This window comes from Hyperoodon ampullatus, assembly GCF_949752795.1.
Source record: "Hyperoodon ampullatus genome assembly, chromosome: 11".
NCBI lineage: Eukaryota > Metazoa > Chordata > Mammalia > Artiodactyla > Ziphiidae > Hyperoodon > Hyperoodon ampullatus.
Genome location: NC_136924.1, coordinates 52,050,637 through 52,067,949, shown reverse-complemented (window position 1 = coordinate 52,067,949; position 17,313 = coordinate 52,050,637). Strand labels below are relative to the sequence as shown.

At 37.3% G+C, this 17,313-nt stretch overlaps 1 pseudogene across 1 annotated transcript; it reads right to left on the bottom strand.

Annotated features, from left to right (window-relative positions):
* Positions 1-8,947: 8,947 nt before the first annotated feature.
* LOC307060406 (large ribosomal subunit protein eL39-like) lies at positions 8,948-9,238 on the bottom strand (annotated as a pseudogene). Its single transcript has one exon. The product of its transcript is annotated as a large ribosomal subunit protein eL39-like (transcript).
* Positions 9,239-17,313: the final 8,075 nt, after the last annotated feature.

The following is a 17,313-nucleotide window of genomic DNA, read 5'->3' as shown; positions in this document are numbered from 1 at the left end:
GATGCATAATTGCTCTGAGTGATGTGTTACCGAAGTGATGGGAGCCATACCGACTGTCTCTACTGGGCATTGTGTGTCATGGCAATAAGATATCTGACATGATTTGGAACATGAAGAAAATAGATTGTGAAAAGTCATAAATATATGGAAGGTTTTTCCCTTCTCATGAGGATCACCTGAAAATTGCTCTTAGTGGCCAGTGGCATGTTTTATGGCTGACTCTTAAGGGAAGATAAGAAAAGGTGGTCTGTGGGAAGATCTTTTTAGACTGTATATAGAAAGGGAAATTTTGACTTGCTTTTCTTTTACTCATGCTTTATAAAAATGTATATAAACACTGCATAACGTTAACCACTTCCCAGATGTTTATTATGAGGAAAGAATCCTAAAAAAATAAGCATCTATACACTGGATTAGTTAAAATTAGACTTGAGCTCTGGGTACTCTGAAAAGAGTGATAGGATTTCAATTTTTAAAAAACATAGAGGTTGTCAAACGTGTAAGCTAGAATAACTAAAGTGCCACAGAACAGAGCAGACAATTCCCTGTCACGGTGGCTCTACTATCCTAACGGGAGATGTCAAAGCTCTTTCTTTTATATAATTTCAGAAGGCACGATGGAGTTTTAAAATCTTTTTTTTTTTTTTTATATTACTACTCTCCAGTTCCCCACATATCCACTTCTTCTTCTCCAGGGCTTATCTTCTCTTTGCATAGAGGAAGTAATACAAAAATTTGATCAGATGAAGCAGAGAATTGATGTAATATACCAGATTGGATGTTGCAACTGGATGGTCATGGTGGCTGTGGTGTATATTTGATCTGCATAATACTTTGGTGTGTCCTGCAAAGGGTGTGAAGTTTTGTGAATATTTTTCAACACTTGAAATTAAGAGACTACACGTTAACATTCATACTTTAATTGAAAAAATGGGACACCCTGGGAGTCCTGAGCCTACGTCTCTGCACAACCCTGTTGCCCTTGCTGAGTGGAGCCCTTAACCAGGACACATGCTCGCCAGTGTGCCAGTATCCCTACATGGCCCTTGTCACATTTTTGTATTAACTGTCTGGCCCCTGCAGGCATTTGACTTTGTGATTCTTAAAATATACGATACAAGCAATTACATTATTTCTCCATTTGCTCTGACTGCAGAGAGGGTCTTTTTACAGACGAATTCATGTAAAGAGCTCCTTTCTGAAATCCAGAAGATGCACAATTTGCAGTGAGCAGAGTGCAGTGACTTAGCTTGTGGATCACTTCTATGTGAAACTTTAAATATGTAATTCCCTTAGATCTTATTGTCATAAAGATTTAAAGAAACTTACAAAACTGTCAGATGTTTCTCTTCATATTTATGGCAAAAGAAGAAAAATTACTGGGCTATTTCATTCCTAAGATCTAAAAGATGGCATGCAATGGCTATTTATAATGTCAGTGGACCATTGCCTTATTTTTTGAATACCCTAAGTAGCTTAGCTTGTGAATACCCTAAGACTCTTACAAGAAAATTTGCAAATGGGCAAGGCGCTTACCTAGAAGGTAGTTTGTGACTATTTGTTTTACTTTTCACTATTTGCTTTACTTTTCAAATAAGTGGCATAAAATTAGATTAATTAGGCAACGTAGAATGACAGGGAAGTAGAGCCAAAATATGGATCAGGAGAAAATATATAGAAATAAATCAAGAAAATGCACCATATTTGCAGCTTATATTCCATGGGATGAAACCTTTCTAATGTTAGTGTGTCCCTACTCTTCTTACTTATTTACATAGTGATAAGAAGTTGAATTCATGAAATTGGAAATTAGATTATTTTCCATTGTATCTTTAGCATGGACAAACTAGCACATAATAAGCATTCAATACAAACATATACACACGCAAGTGAGTTATAATCATTTTTGTGAAGGACAGTTCAAGATTACTGAAGTAAACTTAGAGGTACTTAGAGGTAAACTTAGAGGTAGCTTAGAATACTTTAAAACTCTGAATTTAATAATGGGATAAATGGGCTCAGTGTGTGTCCCAAAACTCTTAGGCTCCCAAAATGTACATCTACCTACCCTCATCCATGGACCCATGGTTCTGTGGAAAAGCATCTCTTCTTCTTGTGCCATTCTTTACTTTCAACCTTAGAACATTACTCTGCATTCAGTAGTATCTTTTATCTCAATATTTGTTTACTGGCAAACTATTTTCAGCCTACTCCAATAATAATGTCAACAAAAAACTCGTGTGCAGGGCTGCTAATTTGGTTGGGTCTTGCACAACAAGACTGTGGCCAAGAGAGCTTGAAATCTAGTGTCTGGGTGGTTGCAGGGAACCTCCTCATCTGATCCATCCTTCTCATTGATCACCTTCCTCTACTCCTATTGACCAGCACTTTGCTCAGGTGTCTACCACAGACTTGAACTTTCTTGTGAGTTTCTTTGTTCAAAAACATAACAAAGACTTCTAGTTTTGAATTCCACATGTAAGGAGATTGGAAATCACTGCTTCATTCTAACAACAAGTTAAAAAGCTTAACAGATTGAAAAATCAACAACTCTTCTAGGATCCTTAAAAAAAGAGAGGACACAGGGTAAACTGCTGCCTCCAAATTTAGAGAGACAGACAGGCATATATAGAGAGACATGGCTCAGTGGAGCAGAGACTCACAAGCAGAAACTGACATAGGAACCAGTGCTGGAGTAAGAAAACCTAAACTGTAATTGGTAGCTATTAAGCAAACTATATTAATAATCACTTTGAACAACAATGTTCTAAATGCATCAATTAAAAGGCAGTGATTGTCAGAGTGTATCAAAAAAATAACATCTAGCTATATGTTGTCCATAAGAAACTACCTTTAAATATAAAGACTCATATAGATTAAAAGCAAATGGATGGAGAAAAATATGCCATGCTAACACTAATCAAAAGGAAACAAGCATAGCCATATTAATTTCAAACAAAGCAGACTTCAAAGCAAGAAAAGTTATCAGGGATAAAGGGGTTAATGCTCTAACAATTCTTAACATGTATGCACATAAAACAGAGTGTCAAACTATGTGAGGAAAAAACTGATAGAACTGCAAGAAGAAATAGATGAATCCACTATCATAGTTGAAGACTTCACTACTTCTCTATCAGAAATGGACAAATACAGCAGGCAGAAAATCAGTAAGGACATAGCTGAACTCAACAGTACCATTAATCAGCACAATAAAATTGACAACTATAGACTACTTCTTCCAACAACAGCAGAATACACATTATTCTCAAGCTCACATGGAACATCACCAAGATAGACCACATTCTGGGAGATAAAATACACCTTAACAAGTTTAAAATAATAAAAATTATATAACATCTGCTCTCAGATCACAATGGAATTAACCCAGAAATCAATAATAGAAAGATAACTGGAAAGTCCCCAAATAAGTTGAGATTAAACAAGATACTTTTAAGTAACAAAGGAGTCAAATAAGAAATTCCAAGAGAAATTTTGAAATATATTGGTAAATGAAGATGAAAACACAACTTATCAAAATTTATAGGATGCAACAAAAGCAGTGGTTAGAGGGAACTTAACAGCAGTGAATGTATATATTAGAAAAGAAGAAAGACCTAAAATCAGTCATCTAAGCTGCCATTTTAGGACACTAAAAAAAGAAAAGCAAATTAAATCCAAAGTAAGCAGAAGAAAGTGAATAATAAGAATCATAGGAGAACACAGTAAAATTGAAAACAGGGAATCAGTAGAGAAAATCAATTAAACCAAAAGCTAGTTCTTAAAAAGATCAATAAAACTGATAAGCCTCTAGCCAGGATAGCTAAAGAGAGGGAGAGAGGAGATATAAATTACTAATATCAGAAATGAAAGAGGGGCCATCACTGCAGATCCCATGGACATTAAAAGAATAATAAAAAAAATACTATGAACTATACCCACAAATAAGATAATCTAGATGAAATGGGACAATTATTAAAGGACAATCTGCTAAAACTTACAGAAGAAGAAATAGACAATTTGAATAGGCCTATGTCTATTACAGAAACATAATGGACAAACAGAAAACACAAAGCCCAGATGTGTTCAGTTGTGAATTCTAACAAATATGTAAGGAAGAAATTATACCAATTCGGGGCTTATATCTATTAAAGAAATTTAATTAACAAACAGAAAGCACCAAGCTCAGATGTGTTCAGTGGTGAATTCTACCAAATATTGAAGGAAGAAATTATATTGGTTCTCTAAAATCTCTCTCAGAGGATACAAACAGAGGGGATACTTCCTGACTCATCGTATGAGGCCAGCATTACACTAATACCATAAGGAAAGACATTAAAAGAAAAGAAAACTATAGACCAATATCTCTCATGAATAGAGATGCAAAATCCTCAACAAAATATTAGCAGATTGAATCCAAAATGTATAAAAATAATTATAGTACACTATGACCAGTGGGTCTATCCCATGTATGCAAGGCTGATTCAACATTTGAAAATCAATAAATATAATCCATCACATTAACAGGCTAAAAAGAAAAAAACACATGATCATATCAGTAGGTGCAGAAAAAGTATTTCACAAAATGCAACGCCCATCCATGAAAAAAACTTTCAGTAATGTAAGAATAGAGGGGGACTTCCTCAAGTTGATAAAGACTATCTACAGAAAACCTAGAGCTAACATCATACAATAGTGAAAACTGCAAAGCTCTCCCACTCAGATCAGGTACAAGGCAAGGATGTCCACTCCTTTTCAGCATCATACTGGAAGTCCTTGCTTATGCCATAAGACAAGAAAAAAAAAAAAAAAGGTGATACAGATTGGGAAGGAGGAAATAAAACTGTCTTTGTTCAGAGATGACATAATCATTTTATAGAAAATCCAGAAGAATCAACAATATCCACAGAATGCACAACACTGTGAGTGAACCCTAAAGTAAACTATGGACTTCAGATGATTATGATATGTCAATGTAGGTTCATCAGTTGTAACAAATATACCACTTTGATGGGGCACATTGAAAATGGAGGAGGCTATGCATGTCTGAGAACAGGGGATACATTGAAAATCTCTGTACCTTCCTCTCAGTTTCGCTGTGAATCTAAAACTGTTCTTAAAAAATCTTTTAAAATGACAACAACAAAACAGAATGACGGGATCTAATTGGCTCAGATTTCTCTGTGGATATCTCTTTTTTGGGGTCAGATATTCACTTCTTACCCAATCAACTGTAATGGGAAGATTTATGGAACCCACTATTTAGCAGGAGTTATGGATAAAGCAGGATATAATGGTGTCATAGTCTGTCTGGGCTACTACAGCAAACTACCAGAGACTAGGTTGCTTCTAAACAATATAAATTTAATTCTCACAGTTCTGGAGGCTGGCGGTCAGAGATCAGGGTGTCAGCACAGTTGGATGAGGGCAACCTTCTGGGTTGCAAACTTCTCGTTGTATCCTTAAATGGCAGAAGGGGGTAGGGAAATCTGTGGTGTCTCTTTAAGAGCATTAATCTCATTCAAGAAGTCTCTGCCTCATGACCTAATCATCCCCAAAGGACCCACCTCCTGACGCCATCACTTTGGGAGTTAGGTTTCAACATATGAATTTTGGGGAGACAGTAATATTCAGACCATAGCAAACTGTATAGGTGAAAGTTTGAGCAAGGGGACCACTCTGAATCTAGCTATAGCTAAAGGACATAAGCCCCTCCAGGAATATAACTGATGGAGAACATCGCTCATTTAGCCCTGTATGGGGCTTGAGGAGCAATGCAATTCAAGAACACAACAATCTAAGTTTGGACAAGGCCTCCATTCACTAGTGGCAGACAGAGTTATAATCAAATTGAGGTGATGAATGATGGCAGCATCATGGCAAGTCAGACCATTAGCACCCAGAAGAAGTGAGAATCACTGTGGATAGAGGAAAGTCTCCTCTGCTGTAGCAAAATCAGTAGTGATTAATGGGATGGAAATTTGAGACTGGGCAATTCAGATGCTCTTAATGTGACTTAAAGCAGTGCTACTCAAGTGTGTGAGCTGGATGGAAATGCATATTCTCAGTCATAAAGCTCAACCTAATGAATCAAAATCTCTGGTGGTGAGAGACTGATTCTCTAGGTGATTTGGGTGTGCACTCAAGTTTGAGAAGTGCTGGCTTAGAGGATAGAGTCTTCCCTACCTGATGGAAGGCTTCATAAAAGATGTGGGAGAAAATAGCCTGGGAGGGATGTGAGTGCGTTAGTTCTGGGGCTTGAAGAGACAGAGATCTTTGGAGCAAATAACAATTTAAAAGTGTCATCCAGGATTTGTAAAGAGAAGCCTATTTACTCTTAGGGGGACGTTAGTATAAATAAGGGGCGGAGCTTCTGGAAAAAGAGAAGCTTCTGGAAAAGCACCTCTTTCTTTCTACCCCAGGAAAATCTGAACTGACTCACAAGTTCAGAGATAATGATGTCCTCCAGTCACACCCACCTGTGTAGGATCAAGGACATGGCTCAGGGGTTCATAGACCTATAGACACAGATCTTATGGATACTGCACATACCAGATAACATTCTCTGGGAGCCCCCAGCAGGGTTTGCCAACTGTAGCAAATGCTCAAGAGTTTCTTCCCCAACACGAATTCTTATGAAAGGTGTAGAAAGTAAGGCTACATTTCTTTTTATAGTGGATGATTATTTTAAAGATCTTTCTGATTTTCTCTGAGGGCCTTGGAATATGTAGATTAAATAATTGTTTCATGCCCAGGGTAGATTTTTTTTATCTGCACGAGTTTATTAAGTAGAATGTGATGATATCTATGAACCAGGCTGGGCACTCTCCTTTGAAGCCAGGCTACTTGACAGAATTTTTTAAAGCTCTGGGTCACTGCTGTTCTCTACCTGTATTTCCTGATCTACCTTACTCCCAAAACAAATACAAAGGACACCGGATAATGTCCAGTTACCCTTAATACCATGGAAATAATCAAGATGACCCAAAGACATCCTACTTTGTATGATTCCATGAAGATCAAAGTGAATCAGAGCTTTGCCATTTCTACCAGTTACAATTATTATAAACATCTTCATCAGTTCTTCAGTAACATTCTATCCTGGCTTGGCTAATAAAATTGATGGACTTTGACATGTAATATTCACAGGTGCTAATAAAACTGTTATGATAGGTATGGTTATGATAAGTTATTTTTGAAGATGTATATTTGGAGGGATGTTCTATTGTTAAATACTGTACTCTTTAAGTCCAGGTCTAGATCTGTCTGCAGCTCAGCCTCAGAAAATATTGATTTTAAGTTAAGTTTGACATTTAATCTTTCTATCAAATCAAAAGACCATATGAAGACAAAAGGGAGATAGAGATTGAACTTTAGAAAAGAAATGAAAAAGATGTGATAGTAGCTCTTAGGTAAAACTGGGTGGTATTTAAAAAGTAACCCATTCAACAAATAGTGAATTTAGATGCCATATCTTTTAGAAAATTAGCTTATAAATCTAACTTTTAAACTTTGTGAACAATTTTAGTTGATGAGACAGGTTATGGAGAAAATCAAATTGCATTTATAATTTATCATATGAGTTTCATTATCTTTAGACAATGCTGTGTATGAGAGGACAAAGAATTCCACTATTTTCTCTCCAACATGAAACTGATAGGATCTCAGGGTAGCCACAGACATGGCTGAGGGATAGATCCAGTAGGTCAGTTATCTCCCCAAATCTACCTGATAGAAACCTGAAGTAATAAGTTATTTTACATAAATAAAACCTTTAAGAACGATATGAAAATTTTCATTCTTTCAGTCAGACAGACCCACCCAAAAACTTGCCTTTGGACATAATGACTACCATTTGAAGCCCTAATGCTGGAGTATGAGTGAGCATCATTAATAATCTGATAGTGTAATGAAGTTACCTGCAACATATTTGAGGTTGCAAGACCCTGATGTGTCATGTTTTAGACCAGAATACTTTGTGTCAGACTGAGGGCAGCTGCAGCTGGCCATTTTCTCTTCCTGATAAAGGATATCTGAATATAAGTCGGGGAACCATGGTACCAATCTCTAATGATCAGTCCATCAGTACTTGCCAAACAAATCTACCTGGTTTATGGCCATGTTTGTTGTACTTACTTAATTAAATTTGACAAAAAATTTATGGAGTCTATATTAAGTGCAAGGTGCTGTGGAAGAATCAAATATAATAACATATATAATAGGGTTTGATATAATCATGACAAGTTGCTGTTAGGTCTTCATTGTTTCCAAAGTACTGGCACATTCATTATCCCATTTGACCTTCTCAACAACTCTTACCCCTCAGAGTTGAGGAGACTGAAGTTTGCACACTTTCTCGCTGTCACACTTATCTCTGCCCAACATGCATCACAGCAATTGATTTGTTGCCATCCACTCTTTATTGATGAACACCATGTGGTGGAAAACATCACTGACACAGGATATCCTACTGGCTGAGCCACTCTTCACCCTGGACGTGAAAGATGCTGCCTGCCAAGTGGAACTGACCCGGAAGGTGAGAGGTTTGCAGCATTAACAGGTGCTTGTCACGTCATCATCAATCATGGTCACGGCACCGCTCTGGTTCTTTTAACCTTCCTCTGAAGCATGATGCCTTTAAGACTTGATTTTGGATGGAAGAAAAAGAATCTCTCTCTCCTGAAGACCAAGCTCGCTTTATCAAATGCATTTTAGGACAGGACAAAACCTACTCCTCCCTTTACTTTGTGTGAAATCCTCTCCCTAGAGCAGACTGGAGAGTCTTAACCAAGTACATCAAATGTCAACATTTTTTTTCCAACAAAAGGTTTCACATATTTATTACTAAGCCAAAGCACTAGTGCAGAAACACTGACAACAAAAGAAGAACCAACCATTCTATTTCTCCCATAAAACACATGTGGCTTTTCAGAGATTAATGATGTTCCCACTACTGTGATATGGTAAGGTGCAAGTGACCTTGACACAGCATAAATGTGTGCCACTTCATATTTGAGCCTCCTGATAGACACAGCTCGGTTCTTCTCCAGTGTCTTCTCTTGGAGCTGTATCTGATTTTATTACCAGTTTTCATTCAAATACATTGGGGAATGGGATAATTCTGCTTTTGTTTCTTGGTCAGGAATAGCTTGATCCTGAAAGTCTTGTGAGAAGACCTGGCGAGGAGCAAATTCAACCACACATAGGATGGCAAAGAAGAGAAGAGAGCAAATGTCAACATTTGGCTTCTTATTAACATTTAACCCCAAACCTAGGAGAACTCTATCATACTCTCTCTTTATTTCGTTTTCTGTTTGTTTTGTTTTTACTACCTGATCTAATCCATCAGTAAGTCCTCATGGCTTTTTCTCCAAAATCTATCCCCTCTGTCCAACCTGTCCCCTCCTCTCCCTTGCAACCCCTCGAATTCAAGCTACCAAGGCCTCAGGCTGCCCTTCTCTGGCAGGCGCCATGGCTCTAATGATTCCTTCTCCTTTCACCCTTGGCCCTTCTAATGTCCAGACTCCACAGAGGGACCAGAGAAGTGCTTTTAAAAATGTAAATCTTGTCACTCCCTGTCTCCTGTTTAAAATATTTCACTGGCTACCCATTGACAATGAACTGGAACCTGAATCCCTTACCTTGACTGCCAGGCCCTGCCTACCCGTCAGCCCTCACAGCCCCCACACCTCTCTCTGTGCTGCCTCCACACGCTGTTAGAACGTGCTGAGCCCCTCCTATCTGTGGTAGGCTGAAAAATGCTCCCCCAGAAAATGTATCTATGTCCTAATCCGTAAAAACTGTGAATGTGACCTTACATGGCAAAAAAGGGGATGTAATTTTTTTTTGCAATTGTGATTAAATTAGGTGTCTTGAGCTGGAGAGACTGATTATTCTGAATTATCTGGTTGGTCCTAAATGCCATCATGATGTCCTTATAAGAGAGAGATTAGTCAGACACACACAGAGGAGAAAATTGGAAGATGCTGGCCTCGAAGATTAGAGTCATTCGGACACAAGCCAAGAAATGCTGGTAGCCACCAGAAGCTGGGAGAGGCAAGGAACAGATTCTCCCCAGCACCTCCAGAGAAAGCATGGCCCTGCAAACACCTTGTTTTCAGACTTCTGGCCTCTAGAACTGTGAGAGAATAAATTTCTGTTGTTTCAAACCACCAAGTTTGTGTTAGGTTTTTACAACAGCTGTAGAAACTAATACACCATCTTAGGGCTTTTACAGTTCCTTCTGCCTGCAACTTATCCTATGAAACCTTCTGCTTCTCTCTTGCTCCTGAGGACGCAGTTGAAATACCAGCTCTTCAGGGAGGACTTCCCTGACCGTTCGAGCTAAGGTAGTCCGCCCCACTGAGACATTCTTTATCACATCACCTGTTTTATTTTCTTCATCATTGTTTAGAAATTATTTATATTTATTTTTTCTTTGAGTGGCTTATTATCTCATTCCAGTGCATAAAACAGTATCTGGCATGTAATACCTGCTTATTAAATATTTGTTAAAGGAAGGAAGAAAAGAGGAAAGAACATTACTAATTGCTTGGTGATAAAGAAAATGTTATATAATAAACATCTGGGCTTTCAAAAAAATTTTGGCTACTATGGTGAATGTCTTCTACTAGATAGGGTTGCCTATATACAATCCTATAAATAAAATACAAGGCACTCAGTTAAGTAGGATTTCAGATAAACATAAATAATTTCAGTATAAGTATGTCCTACCAGATACTGCATGGGACATACTTGTGCTAAAAATTATTCAAATTCAAAATTCAAATTTAGCTGGGCATCTTATTTTGTTTGTCTTATTTTTACTACCCATGACAACCCTAGCTGTAAACCACTATAGTCTGTCATAGACAGAGACTGTCAGAAGATGAAGGGATTTAAAACAACAACAACAACCAAACAAACAAACAAAAACTCTTCCCTTGAAAATCTTGTCTCATGCAATTATTCATCAAAATCTTGGAACTACACACATATCAATAAGTTTATCCTTTTCTCTTTGAAGGAAAACTAAAGAAGTTGTGCTTGTTTACTCACATCACTCAGGGAAAGGAAGTCACCCACTCTGCGAGAGGAAAGCCCTGATGGTTTCACATGTGAATCTGCCTGGGTAGCTCCAGAACTGGGTATAGATTGATCCTACAGAGTAGATCTTGACACCAAAAGCATGATGCTTACTAGACTTCATCAAAATGAAAAAATTTTGCTATGTGAAAGAGCCTGTTAAGAGGATTAAAAGACAAGCTAGAGGATGGGAGAAAATATTTACAAACCATACATCTGACAAAGGACTCATGTCTTAAGATATAAAGAACACTCAAAACTCCACAGTAAAACAAACAAACAAAAAGACAATTCAATTTGAAAATGGGCAAAAGACATTGAGACATTTCACTAAGGATATATGAATGGAAAATATGCACATGAAAAGATATTTGATATTACTTGTCATTTATGGAGGAAGTGAGCCTTAAGCCTGCAATCCATATTTTGTCTATCAGCCAGGATCCTGGGGAATAAAGTTGCAGTTGATGGCAAGTAATAGGATGCATGCACCCACTCAGTCCAGGATGAGAGGGAGAGTGGAGACCTGGCATCCTTGGCAGGGGCAGGCCCTGCTGGCTGTACTGACCCAGAGAGACCAGAGGAACAACCCTGTGCCATGAGAGCAGAGAACACGCATCATGAGTGCAGTGGCTCTTAACATGCCAGGTCCACTCAATAGAGAGGTGGCCTGATAACCATTAGGTCTGATAAGCCAACCTCTTCCCATGGGGGAGGGGGGTAGTCAGGAGTAAGATGGGGTGGACACTCCCTCTCTAACACCTCCTTGTCACAGAGAAAGTATACTTGGATACTCCCTTCCCTTTGGGTCAAGGCAGGCATATGAAAAGAGGAACATAAATATTACTCCCTAAAATGCTGCCTCAAGGAAAGGAGGTATTTACAAGACCAGGTTGTCAGTATTACTGATGGATGCGACCAGTCTTTAAGCCTGCTAAAATAAGAGACTCCCTGAGAACCAAAAGGTTTCCACTGGGTAACAGAAAGGTCAGAACATCCCCCAAAGCATACTCCAATAGTTGTGTTTACCTTGAAGTCCCTTGGAAATCTAAAAATAAGAAGTTCTGTGTTGAAAAGCTACTCATCAGTAAGGAAACAGAAGTGCCAGCCATCCAAATGCAGAGCCCCAAACTGCATGCCTCATTACCTACTGTCATACAGCATGGGGCTCAGTTCTGCTCCGCTCTTATCAATGAGTTCACTCACCACAATACAGGAAAACATTCTAGAAGAAGACATTCTAATAATGATTAAAAATATAAATCCATCACTAGGGGCAATGTTGTTTTCTTTTTAATTCATGAACAACATTCTTCTCAATCATCTCAGGAGGAGGGGAAATAAAAGAAGCATCTTAGTGGGGACCCACACCCATCTTTCACAAATTTACCTGGAATTTTGTTTTAAAGAAGACCAGAGACTATCACAGATACAGTTTTTCTCCTCAGAACCAACTTACAAAAAGTTTTGTGATCTTTTTGTTTTCTAAAATGCATTAATTTCACATTTCAAAGAAGACACTGAGCCCTAGTGGTTACGAATAGAATTAGGTGTATTTTCAAAGACTCAAACTTCAAGAACTGAGGCCGAGGTAAATTCATTCTTCCAGACCATTGTTTAATATTTCTGATAGGTAATTGGCCCAACTCTATTCTTGTGCCTTAAAGAAATAAATGTAAATCTAATGGATGAGCCAGTGCAATTGGATCATTTTATTTGCTTTAAAAATGGCATAATATCTGGATCAAGTTGTAGACAAGAAGTTCTTCAAGTTTGGCTTCACAATACATTTTATATTCTTTTTCTTCTGTAAGTTTCTAGCAATATTTGAGACTCAAAGGTTTATACGTTTGAAAACTTTCTAGAATGTATAATCAACTAATTAAAAGGATTAATTATAAAAAGCAATCTTATAAATTTCAAATTTTCATTGTTTCTAATTAAAAAATATGTATGTTCATTGTAAAATCTCAAAGTTTATAAAGTAAAAAATAGAAATTTCTCTTCCTTCTACTCCAATTCTACACTCCAGACATATCCATGGTTAATAGTTTGACATGTATCTTTTCAGATTTTGTTTTCCTATTCACATAGAAACATATATGTAAATACATTTTAATTGTCTTTAATCTTTATTATGAATAATTTCAAAGTTGAAGAAATTAGAATATTATAATGAGCCAATATATACCTATCACCCAACTTCAACTGTTTTCAATTTTCTGTCAATCTTGCTTTATCCATTTCCCACCTACTTTCTTCCATCCTTCACTGGGTTATTTGTAAGCAAATCTAAGTCATAATATTTTATTAGTAAATACTAAGGACTTCTAAAAATAATTACCACACCTAAAATTTTCTAAATGATTAACTCTTAAATAACATGAAATACTGTTCAAATATTCCTAAATATTTGAAAATATATATAACTATATATATGTATATAAATATGTAACAGAACTATACTAGACATAGTGCTATGTTTCTGCAGAAAAAAATTTAAACTTTAAAAATAAATTATAGATCAAAGAGTGTTGTTGGGATCCATTGGGACTTTTCAGCTTATGTTTTACACCCCTTCTATTAATTTATAAAGTTCTACTCTCTGAGGTCAGGCTTAAGGCTCACTTCCTCCATAAATGACAAGTAATATCAAATAGCTTTTCATGTGCATATTTTCCATTCATATATCCTTAGTGAAATGTCTCAATGTCTTTTGCCCATTTTCAAATTGAATTGTCTTTTTGTTTGTTTCTTTGTTTTGCTGTGGAGTTTTGAGTGTTCTTTATATCTTAAGATATGAGTCCTTTGTAAGATGTATGGTTTGCAAATATTTTCTCCTATCCTCTACCTTGTCTTTTTATCCTCTTAACAGACTCTTTCACATAGCAAAAGTTTTTCATTTTGATGAAGTCTAATATGCATCATGCTTTTGGTGTCAAGTCTAAGAAGTCATCACTAAGCCTTAGATTGCCAGGGTTTCTCCTATGTTATCATCTAAAAGTTCTATAGTTTTATGTTTTGCATTAAGGTCTATGACTCTTTTTGAGTTAATTTTTGCATAAGATATGAGACTTAATTCAAAGTTCACTTTTTCTATGCATATTCAATTGCCCCAGTACCATTGATTGAAAAGACTACCTTTTCACAAATTGCTTTTTGCATCTTTGTCAAAAATCAGTTGGCTGTTCTTGTGTGGGGTTACTTCTGGCTTTTCTGTTTTGTTCCATTGATCTATGTGTCAATTGATTAATATAAATTTTATGTAATGTTTCTAAATATTTCCTAGTATACACCCTAGGCACCTGCCCACTACAGTTCATTGCTGCTCTCAATCAGGGACTCTTAATTGTGTTCCTAGAATAAGTTTTTTGGTCTGTGAAGAAAATACAGAGAATCTTGAATATTATTCTGTTCTAATGGTACTGTGTGAATTTCCTTGTGAAAACACCTAGTCTCTTTATTAAAAATTTTTTTTAATTATCAAGAACAGGAAAATTTCGAGTCTATCTTCATGTCATTTCTTATTTGATGTTTATGTAAAACAAATGTCCCACATTCATTTCTCTTTAATGCCTAACTTTCAACAACATGAATCCCCTTTCCATTTGCCTGTAGAAATTTGATTCTTTCTCTCAGGTCTCTGAGAATACTCTCTCATGCTTACATGTTTCACCAATGTATCCCAGATGGCTATCACTTTAGCTGGCCATCTGGTCTTGACCTCTGCTTAGCTTTTCTGCAGGCCCCTCTTGCTGCCTTGACGTGGGTCTTCTGCCAGCTGCTGCTGTAGTTCTCTCTATACTGCTTTGCTTCAGGTATGGGCACAGATGTCCAGGCCAGTCCCTAAATTTCCCAACATAATAGCTGGGACCAGGCTGCCTATTTAACAAGACTTTACTAAAAACTTGAGTGTAATGCAGAGGATTGTGACATAGACAATTTGAAACACACATGAAAATGATTTCAGGGTCAGGCTGGAGCCCCTCCACAGGTCCCCTACTAGACACTCTCTCACCAGTCCCTGGCCTGCCCTGAAGTTGTGAAGGCTCGCTGCTCTTACCCCAAGAGAAGTGCCCTTGGGCATCTCCCCTTCTATATCTCAAGCTTCCAAACTCCTTGAGGCTCCAGAAAAGAAACGCTTTATTGTATAGCACAGTTTAAGGCCCACCTCCAAGAATTCCTTTTTACTGGACCAGGTTAACATCTTGAAACAACCTTTTTTTTTTTTTTTTAAGATTTAATTTTATTTATTTTTGGTTGCATTGGGTCTTCGTTGCTGTGTGCGCGCTTTCTCTAGTTGTGGCGAGCAGGGCTACTCTTGTGTCCCCCTCCCACCCTCCCTATCCTACCTCTCTTGGTGGACACAAAGCATGGAGCTGATCTCCCTGTGCTATGCAGCTGCTTCCCACTAGCTATCTGTTTTACATTTGGTAGTGTATATATGTCCATGCCACTCTCTCACTGCGTCCCAGCTTACCCTTCCCCCTCCCCGTGTCCTCATGTCCATTCTCTATGTCGGCATCATTATTCCTGTCCTGCCCCTAGGTTTTTCAGAATTTTTTTTTTTGGATTCCATATATATGTGTTAACATACAGTGTTTGTTCATTTCTTTCTGACTTACTTCACTCTGTATGACAGACTCTAGGTCCATCAACCTCAATACAAACTCAATTTCATTTCTTTTTAAGGCTGAGTAATATTCTATTGTATATATGTGCCACATCTTCTTTATCCATTCATCGGTCGATGGACACTTAGGTTGCTTCCATGTCCTGGCTATTGTAAATAGTGCTGCAATGAACATTGTGGTACATAACTCCTTTTGAGTTATGGTTTTCTCAGGGTATATGCCCAGTAGTGGGATTGCTGGGTCGTATGGTAGTTCTTTTTTTGTTTTTTAAGGAACCTCCATACTGTTTTCCATAGTGGCTGTATCAATTTACATTCCCACAAACAGTGCAAGCGGGTACCCTTTTCTCCACACCCTCTCCAGCATTTATTGTTTGTAGATTTTTTGATGAAGTCCATTATGACTGGTGTGAGGTGATAACTCATTGTAGTTTTGATTTGCATTTCTCTAATGATGGGTGATGTTGAGCATCCTTTCATATGTTTGTTGGCAATTTGTATATCTTCTGTGGAGAAATGTCTATTTAGGTCTTCTGCCCATTTTTGGATTGGGTTGTTTATTTTTTTGATATTGAGCTGCATGAGCTGCTTGTAAATTTTGGAGATTAATCCTTTGTCAGTTGCTTCATTTGCAAATATTTTCTCCCATTCTGAGGGTTGTTTTTTCGTCTTGTTTATATTTTCCTTTGCTGTGCAAAAGCTTTTAAGTTTAATTAAGTCCCATTTGTTTATTTTTGTTTTTATTTCCATTTCTCCAGGAGGTGGGTAAAAATGGATCTTGCTGTGATTTATGTCACAGAGTGTTCTGCCTATGTTTTCTGCTAAGAGTTTTATAGTGTCTGTTCTAACACTTAGGTCTTCAATCCATTTTGATTTTATTTTTGTGTATGGTGTTATAGAGTGTTCTAATTTCATTCTTTTACATGTAGCTGTCCAGTTTTCCCAGCACCACTTATTGAAGAGACTGTCTTTTCTCCACTGTATATTCTTGCCTCCTTTATCAAAGATAAGGTGACCATATGTGCATGGGTTTATCTCTGGGCTTTCTATCCTGTTCCATTGATCTATATTTCTGTTTTTGTACCAGTACCATACTGTGTTGATTACTGTAGCTTTGTAATATGGTCTGAAGTCAGAGAGCCTGATTCCTCCAGCTCCGTTTTTCTTTCTCAAGATTGCTTTGGCTATTCGGGGTCTTTTGTGTTTCCATACAAATTGTGAAATTTTTTGTTCTAGTTCTGTGAAAAATGCGATTGGTAGTTTGATAGGGATTGCATTGAATCTATAGATTGCTTTCGGTAGTAGAGTCATTTTCACAGTGTTGATTCTTCCAATCCAAGAACAGGGTATATCTCTCCATCTGTTTGTATCATCTTTATTTTCTTTCATCAGTGTCTTATAATTTTCTGCATGTTGGTCTTTTGTCTCCTTAGGTAGGTTTGTTCCTATGTATTTTATTCTTTTTGTTGCAGTGGTAAATGGGAGTGTTTCCTTAATTTCTCTTTCAGAGTTTTCATCATTAGTGTATAGGAATGCAAGAGATTTCTGTGCATTAATTGTGTATCCTGCTACTTTACCAAATTCATTGATTAGCTCTA